This window comes from Jaculus jaculus, chromosome 8 (genome assembly GCF_020740685.1).
Source record: "Jaculus jaculus isolate mJacJac1 chromosome 8, mJacJac1.mat.Y.cur, whole genome shotgun sequence".
NCBI lineage: Eukaryota > Metazoa > Chordata > Mammalia > Rodentia > Dipodidae > Jaculus > Jaculus jaculus.
This window is the reverse complement of record NC_059109.1, coordinates 91,176,598-91,185,369: the sequence shown is the minus strand read 5'-3', so window position 1 is coordinate 91,185,369 and position 8,772 is coordinate 91,176,598.

The window sequence follows — 8,772 nt, the reverse complement described above, 5'->3', positions numbered from 1 at the left end:
AAAAATGTGAATCCCTGGCTCTCTGATTTGGTAGGAGTTGATTTTTCTCTGTGTTGATCTCCTTCCCCTTTGTGCTGGTATCTGGTTCATCAGGAAAACAGCACCCTTGCTTGTTTTGGCAAATTTCTTTAGTTTCAGCTGGGCCTCTTTTGAGGTATGTTGGGGCAGGTCTCTCCTTAGGATCTGCATCTATCTGAAAAAGAGAAGCAGATTCTCCAACGGAGAGTAAGTTAGCACCCATAAAATTGAGATAATACTTACTTTTTTGATAGAGAGTTTAATAGGTGTAGGCCCTCTTGTACCCCATGATTAATGGTAGCTTGATATTGGAGAGTGGGCTTATGTTTGGATATGGTTCTGACTTGTTTCCCAGCTCCAGCTATGGGTCTTGTACCACTGAGGGGATCAGTTAGCCAAATCAGGAGCAGTTGGTTCCCCACCATGGCTGCGTGCCACTATTGCACTTGTGTGGGCATCATACCAGGTTATTTGTTGCTAATTAGGTTAGACCATGAGTTGCTTGGACAGATATTGGTCATTTCCCCCAGTCGCCCATGTAGCACCTTCTGGCACTAGACATGCTGAATGTCTGGGGACTGACTCTCTCCTGGCTTCCAGCCATGCTGTGCAATTTTACGTGTCAGCTGCATATAGAGTCTTCAGCAATAGGGTCTTACCACTGACCTTTGGTGGGTCATCAAGTACTCTGACAGAATTCTGTCATTGTTTTAGGAAACCTTGTAGGTTTCTCAGATCAAAAGCTCATTGTGGATGGTAGCCCCATGCTAGTAGTGGGTGTCAGTGCTCACTAAGAAAATGAGGAAAAACATAACTAATATACAAGAGTTAGAGAGGAGAGGGGCGAGGGGGAGAGAGAGGGAGGGAAGGTGTAGAAGATTTAGTCTTGATCCTACCCTCTCCAGTGTCTTATGGTTCAGGTGTTTCCTGTAAGGGTCTAGTGAAGGTTCAGCCATTTGGTCTGCCTTTTAGGAAGTAGAATTTTATGATACCATTGCCGTTTGGGTCCAGATTAGTGTTTCCCACCCCTTCGATGTCCTCCCCTCCCTCCACATTCATTCTAGTGTCTAGTCCATGAAGTGCTTGCTGGGTATGTAAGGTATCTTGGGTAGATTCAGGTTAGGTGTTGTAGATGAGTGAGACTATGTGTCGATTTTTTTTTTTTTTTTCTGTGATTGGGTAAGTTCACTAAGAATGATCTGTTCCAGGTTCAACCATTTTTCCTCAAATTTCTTTGTCATTTTTTCTTACTCCTGTATAGAATTCCATTGTGTAGATATACCACATCTTAGTTATCCATTCTTCTAGTGATGGACATCTGGGTTGATTCCAGCTTTTAGCTATTACGAATTGAGCTGCTACAAACATGGTTGAGCAAATCTCTCTGGCCTGTGGTTTGAAGGTTTTAGGGTAGATGCTCAGTGAGGGTATAACTGGATATGTTGGTATCTCTACAGTCAGCTTTTTCAGGAGTCTCCATATTGCTTTCCAAAGTGGTTGTACCATCCTCCATTCCCACCAACAGTGAATGAGTGTTCCTGCTTCTCCACATCCTCACCAGCATTTATTTTCACTTGATTTTTTGATGTTGGCTATCCTTATTGGGGTAAGGTGGAATCTCATAGTTGTTTTAATTTGTATTTCTCTGATGATGAGGGATGACCTCAGCACTGAAGCAGACCAAAAATGAACCCAACATGGCTCAGGGAAATTTTGCAGAAGAGGAGGCGGAAAGAATGTCAGAGTCACATGTTGGGTCATGATATGCAGAGACATTTATTGTACCAATAACTGTGGACAAACTCCACAATGCACGACCCATTTTGTATTCAGCAAATACAGTCAGTTTGGTACCATTATTAGGCTCATCCGTGACATACCCCCTTCCCATTGGCCCCTCCTTGTTGAGGTATATGGGTCATGCATTGTGGAGTTAGCCCACAGTTATGGGTAAGATAAATGTCTGCATATCATGACCCAACATGTGGCTCTGACATTCTTTCTGCCCCCTCTTCTGCAAAATTTCTCTGAGCCATTTGGGTTCACTTTTGGTCTGCTTCAGTGATGATGTATTGGGGGCCTCTGAGGCTCTGGCTCTAAGATTTGGTAGGAGTTGATTTTTCTCTGTGTTGGTCTCCTTCCCCCTTGTGCTGGTATCCAGTTCATCAGGACAATAGCACCCTTGCTTGTTTTGCCAATTTTTCTTAGTTTCAGCCGGGGCCCTTTTGAGGTATGATGGGGTGGCTTTCTCCTTAAGATCTACATCTATCTGAAAAAGAGAAGCAGATTCTCCAACGGAGAGGAAGTTAGCACCAGGAAAAATGAGATAACCCTTACTTTTTTAATAGAGAATTTAATAGGTGTAGGCCCTCTTGTAGCCCATGATTGATGGTAGCTTGATAATGGAGAGTGGGCTTATGTTTGGATATGGTTCTGACTTGCTTCCCAGCTCCAGCTATGGGTCCCATACCACTGAGGGGATCAGTTAGCCAAATCTAGAGCAGTTGGTTCCCAACCATGGCTGCATGTCACTATTGCATTTGTGTGGGTATCACAACAGGTTATTTGCTGCTAAGTAGGTTAGACCTTGAATTTGCTTGGACAGATATTGGTCATTTTCCCCCAGTTGCCCATGTGGTACCTTCTGGCACTAGACACACTGACTGTCTGGGGACTGACTCTCTTCTAGCTTCCAGCCATACTATTCCATTTTATGTGTCAACTGCATATGGTGTCTTCAGCAATAGAGTCTTACCACTAACCTTTGGTGGTGGGTCATCAAGTACTCTGACAGAAATCTGTCTGTCTTTTAGGAAAACTTATATGTCTCTCTGATCAAAAGCTCATTGTGGATGATAGCCCCATGCTGGTACTGGGAGTTACAGGTCAGTGCCTACTAAGAAAATGAGGAAAAAGATAACTAATATACAAGAGTTAGAGAGGAGAGAGAGAGAGAGAGAGAGAAAGAGAGAGAGAGAGAGAGAGGGAGGGAGGGAGGGAGAAGGAAGGAGAGGGAGAGTGAAGATGTAGAAGATTAAGGTTAGCCTTGATCCTACCCTCTCCAGTGTCTTGTGGTTCAGGTGTTCCCTGTAAGGGCCTGGCGAAGGTTCAGCCATTTGGTCTGCCTTTTAGGAAGTAAAATTTTATGGTACCATTACCGTTTGGGTCTAGATTTGTGTTTCCACCCCTTTGATGCTATTCCCTCCCTCCCCTTCAATGCCCTCCCCTCCCTCCCCACCCATCCTAGTGTCTAGTCCACGAGATGCTAGAACCTACAATGAACTCAAAAATCTAAACAGTAATAAGTGAAACACCCCACTCACAAAATGGGGCAAAGGGCTGAACAGGCAGTTCACAGAGGAAGAAATACAAATGGAAAACACACACTTAAGAAAATGTTCATCATTCCTAATCATCAGAGAAATGCAAATTAAAACAACTATGAGATTGGAATCCTTACCCCAATAAGGATAGCCAACATCAAAAAATCAAATGAAAATAAATGCTGGTGAGGATGTGGAGAAGTAGGAACACTCATCCACTGTTGGTGGGGATGTAGGATAGTACAACCACTTTGGAAAGCAATATGGAGACTCCTGAAAAAGCTGACTATAGAGATACCAACAGACCCAGTTATTCCCTTACTAGGCATCTACCCTAAAACTTTCAAACCACAGGCCAGAGAGATTTGTTCAACCATGTTTGTAGTGGCTCAATTTGTAATAGCTAAGAGCTGAAATCAACCCAGATGTCCATCACTAGAAGAATAGATAACTAAGATGTGGTATATCTGCAGAATGGAATTCTATACAGCAATAAGAAAAAATGACACAAAGAAATTTGAGGAAAAATGGTTGAACCTGGAACAGATCATTCTCAGTGAACTTACCCAATCACAGAAAAAAATTGCCACATAGTCTCACTCATCTACAGCACCTAACCTGAATCTACCCAAGATACCTTACATACCCAGCAATCATCTCATGGACTAATGTAGTATTTCTTACAGAACAATGTGAGGTGCTCTCATGGCTCAGAGTGTACAATGAGCAAGTGACCACACAATGAGGACAATGAGAGAGACACACAGCATGACAGTGGGCAATGGCAAAGGGACCATGGTGTTGACTCCATGTTAATAAAGTTTCTGGAACATTCAACTTTATTGAGAGCTGGTTTCCTGCTGAGGTGATTGACATGGATTAACTCTTACGGGAGACTTTGTTCTTACCAGAAAGCTATATTTCTACCCAGGGCCAGAGATACAACTCAGATCCCATTCTTTTGACCAAAATCATGTAACAGAGCAGAATAAAAAGAATTAAGAAACAAAAATGTAATAAAACTATAGAAATAGCCATGCTTTACCAGGAAGAAAGCCTTCTGTGGTGGTTTGATTCAGGTGTCCCCCATAAGCTTAGCAGTTCCAAATGCTAGGTTCCCAGCTGATGGTGATTTGGGAATTAATGCCTCCTGGAGGCAGTGTATTGTTGGGGGCAGGCTTGTGGGTATTATAGCCAGTTTCCCTTGCCAGTGTTTGGCACACTCTCCTGTTGCTTTTGTCCACTTTATGTTGGCCAGAAGGTGATGTCCACCCTCTACTCATGCCATTGTCTTCCCTGCCATCATGGAGCTTCTCTTCGAGTCTGTAAGCCAAAATAAACCTTTTTCCCCCCACAACCTGCTCTTGGTCAGGTGATTTCTGCCAGCAATGTGGACCTGATTGCAACATGTTCCCTTAACAGTTCAACAAAATTGTTGCCTCTACCTTCCTTCTCCCTTTCATGTGTATTTTAAATTTTAAGGAGGAGCAATTGCCCTGCTTACTTCCTTCTTTCACATGGCTTTTTTTTTTTTGGTTTTTTGAGGTCGGGTCTCACTCTAGCCCAGGCTGACCTGGACTTCACTATGGAGTCTCAGGGTGGCCTTGAACTAATGGCCATCCTCCTACTTCTGCCTCCCGAGTGCTGGGATTAAAGGCATGCACCACCACACCTGGCAGCATTTTTTTTTTTTTTTTGAGGTAGCCCAGTTCATTTTAATTTTTTTAAAAATATTTATTTATTAAGCTGGGTGTGGTGGCACACATCTTTAATCCCAGCACTCAGGAGGCTGAGGTAGGAGGGTCACAGTGAGTTCAAGGCCAACCTGAGACTCCATAGTGAAGTCCAGGTCAGCCTAGACTAGAGGGAGACTCTACCTTGAAAAAAAATTTACTTATCTATTTAGTTGAGAGAGAAAAGCATAACAGAGAGAAATAGGAGTAAGGTTGTACCAGAACCTCCTGCTGCTTCAAACTCCAGATGCATGTGCCAATTTGTGTATCTGTCTATATATGAGTACTGGGCCATCAGGCTTCGTAAACCAGCACTTTTAACTATTGAGCCATCTCCCTAGCCCAGGAATTTTAAATTTTAAAGAGGGGCAATTGTGATACTTTTACTTTTCCTTAAAATTATAATGTTACCAGAGATACAGGAGATGGGGCCTGAAGCTGATCCTCAATGATCTGCACACCTACTAAGTTCTAACTAGCTATCTAACACTTGGATATCTCTTAAGAACCCCAGATTCTTACATTCAATTACCCAGGCAACAACTCTGCTTACTTGCTTAATATTCAACTGAAATCAAACATTTGCAAAACTAAGCTCATATCATGTATCAGTTACTTTTTGTTGCTGTGAACAAATATATGACCTGAAATAGTTTATATAAAGAAAGAGGTATGTTTTCAGCTTACCATTTTGGGAGGAAGGTTCATGGTAGAAAAGTCCTTGTGGCAGAAGTGGGAAGTCAGTGTCATATGTGCAGTCAGGAAGTAGAGGTTGAACAGGAAGAGTGACCAGGCTATAAAACCTCAAGGCAGCCAGCCTTTAATCCCAGCACTAGGGAGGCAGAGGTAGGAGGATCATTGTGAGTTCAAGGCCACCGTGAGGCTACATAGTAAACTCTAGGTCAGCCTGGGCTAGTGAAACCCTACCTTAAAAACCAAAACAAAACAAATAAATAAAAAGAAAAAAATCCCAAATAATCCTCAAGGCCCATCCCCAGTGGTACATTTCCTCTAGCAATGCTCTTCCTCCTAAAGGTTCAACAAATTTCCTAATCAGCACCACCAGCTGAGGACCAAACATCATATTAAACCTATGGGGGACAGTTTACAGTCAAACTAAAACATAAATTTAAAAAAATCTGGCATACTCCACACTTTCTCAGTTTTTATTTAATAGAAACCTCATCCTTTTAGTTGTCCAGATATTGTCCTTAACATTCCTTCATTAATATCCCATGTTTGATCCAGTAGCACATATTAACTGCTCTTATTTCTAAATATATTTCAAATTAAACTACTCTCTACCTCCTATGTCAAGATACCATGATTTATTAACTAAATTATCAAAATCTTACTATGCAGTGTTATTGCCAGTATCCCTATCTTCACAATCTATTCCCAGCACTGAAGGCAGACTATTAAAAATAATCTAACTAGGGCTAGAGAAATGGCTTAGTGGTTAAGGTGCTTGCCTGCAAAGCCAAAGGACCTAGGTTAGATTCCTCAGGACCCATGTCAGTCAGATGCACTGTTTACAGCAGCTGAAGGCCCTGGTGTGCCCATTCTCTCTTTCAAATAAAAAAGATAAAATTACCAAAATAATAATCTAACTAGAAAGTAGATCATGTCACTTTTCGGCCTAAACCCTCCAGTGGTACCTGTTATAGTTACCGTCTTTTTGCTGAGTAAATTACATGACCAAAACATAGCTAACGGGAGAAGAGTTTTTTTATTTTGGTTTACAGTCTCAAGGGGAAGCTTCATGATGGCAGGGGAAAAGATGGTAGAGCAGAGGCTGCATATCACCTTGCTGACATCAGCAGCAAGAGAGTGAGCTGATCTCAGGCAAGGAGGAGCTGGCTATAACACCCCTAAGCCTTTCCCCAACAACACACCTACTCTGGTGAGGCTCTACCTCTCAAACTGCCACCAGCTGGGAACTTCCTAAATCGAGCCCTTTACACACGTCTTCACAACCACAGTGGTCTTTCCTGTTCCTCCAACATACCAGACACACTTTCACTTCATGGCCATGTACTAACCATTCTCTTTGCTTAGAATGTCACCTCTTCAATACCTGACTTTTCCCTTGCTTAATTCATGTTACTATTTAAAATTTTTGCTTTCTGGCTTGAGAGATGGCTCAGTGGTTAAAGGCAGTTGATTGCAAAACCTGACAGCCTGGGTTAAATTCCCCAGTAGCCATGTAAAACCAGGTGCATAAAGTGGCATATATTTCTGAAGTTCATTTGCAGTGGCAAGAGGACCTGGCATATGTTCATTCATTCTCCCTCTTTCTTTCTCTTTCTACTTGCAAAAAAATGAATATAAAATATTTTAAGAAACTTTGCTTTTCATTAAGTCTGTCACTGGCCACTTCATTTAAAATTTCAACCTGGGCTGGAGAGATGGCTTAGCAGTTCAGCACTTGCCTGTGAAGCCTAAGGACCTTGGTTCAAGGCTTGATTCCCCAGGACCCACGTTAGCCAGATGCACAAGGGGACGCATGGATCTGGGGTTTGTTTGCAGTGGCTAGAAGCCCTGGCGCGCCCACTCTCCTCTCTCTGCCTCTTTCTCTCTCTGTCTGTCACTCTCAAATAAATAAATAAAAATAAACAAAAAAAATTCTTAAATTTCAACCCACTTCCTTTCTGAGTCTTCAGAGTCTCCATTCCTGCTTGATTTTTCTCCTTTGCTAGAAAAGCTATCTAATATGCAGTGCATTTTGCTAACTCCATACCCAGTAAGAGTTATGTTAAATACTTGAAGCAGTTTAGAGTTTGGGATTAAGGAAAACTCAGCAAGAAAAAAGAAAAAAAAAAAAAAAAAAAACCTTTATGAATTGGGCGTGGTGGCACACACCTTTAATCCCAGCATTCAGGAGGCAGAGGTAGGAGTATCACCATGAGTTCAAGGTCACTCTGAGACCACATAGTGAGTTCCAGGTCAGCCTGGGCTAGAGTGAGATCCTACCTTGAGAAAACAAAACGACAACAACAAAAAACAAACAAACAAACAAAAACTTTATAAAACATGTGAAATAAATTTCCCAGAAAGAAGCCACAACCATGTTAAATATTCAAAGCTGACTAGATTTTCAGTAATTATAGGAGCTGGAATATTACAGGTTCAGAGCCAAGCTATCTTTAGCTATTGTAGCCCCGTGAGTGTCATTTATTGGCCTCTCTGTGTCTGACCTAACATCTTTTTTTTTTTTTTTTTTTTCTTTTCTTTTTCAAGGTAGGGTCTCACTCTAGCCCAGGCTGACCTGGAATTCACTATGGAGTCTCAGGGTGGCCTCGAACTCACGGCGATCCTCCTACCTCTGCCTCCCAAGTGCTGGGATTAAAGGCGTGCGCCACCACGCCCGGCTCTGACCTAACATCTTATATCAGGTAAATGTTTTGGAATGTATAAACAACTTGCTAGCTTCCACCAACACAAAAGCTAAGAATATCAACAGGTTTGTATGAAATTCCTCAATTTGGCATAAACCACCTCTCTGATGTTTGCACCAATGTATTTTAAAAGTGTTTTATTTAAAATGTTCCCTGTTCTGTTACTATAAAAGCTTCATAAAATTATTGACATGTTGAAACATGGAATTTGAAGAAACCCAAATCTGTGTTCCTGGGCCATGGTCACTCATATCTGTCTCCAGAATGAACTATGCCTTATTCCCAGTGAAGTGAGAGCTG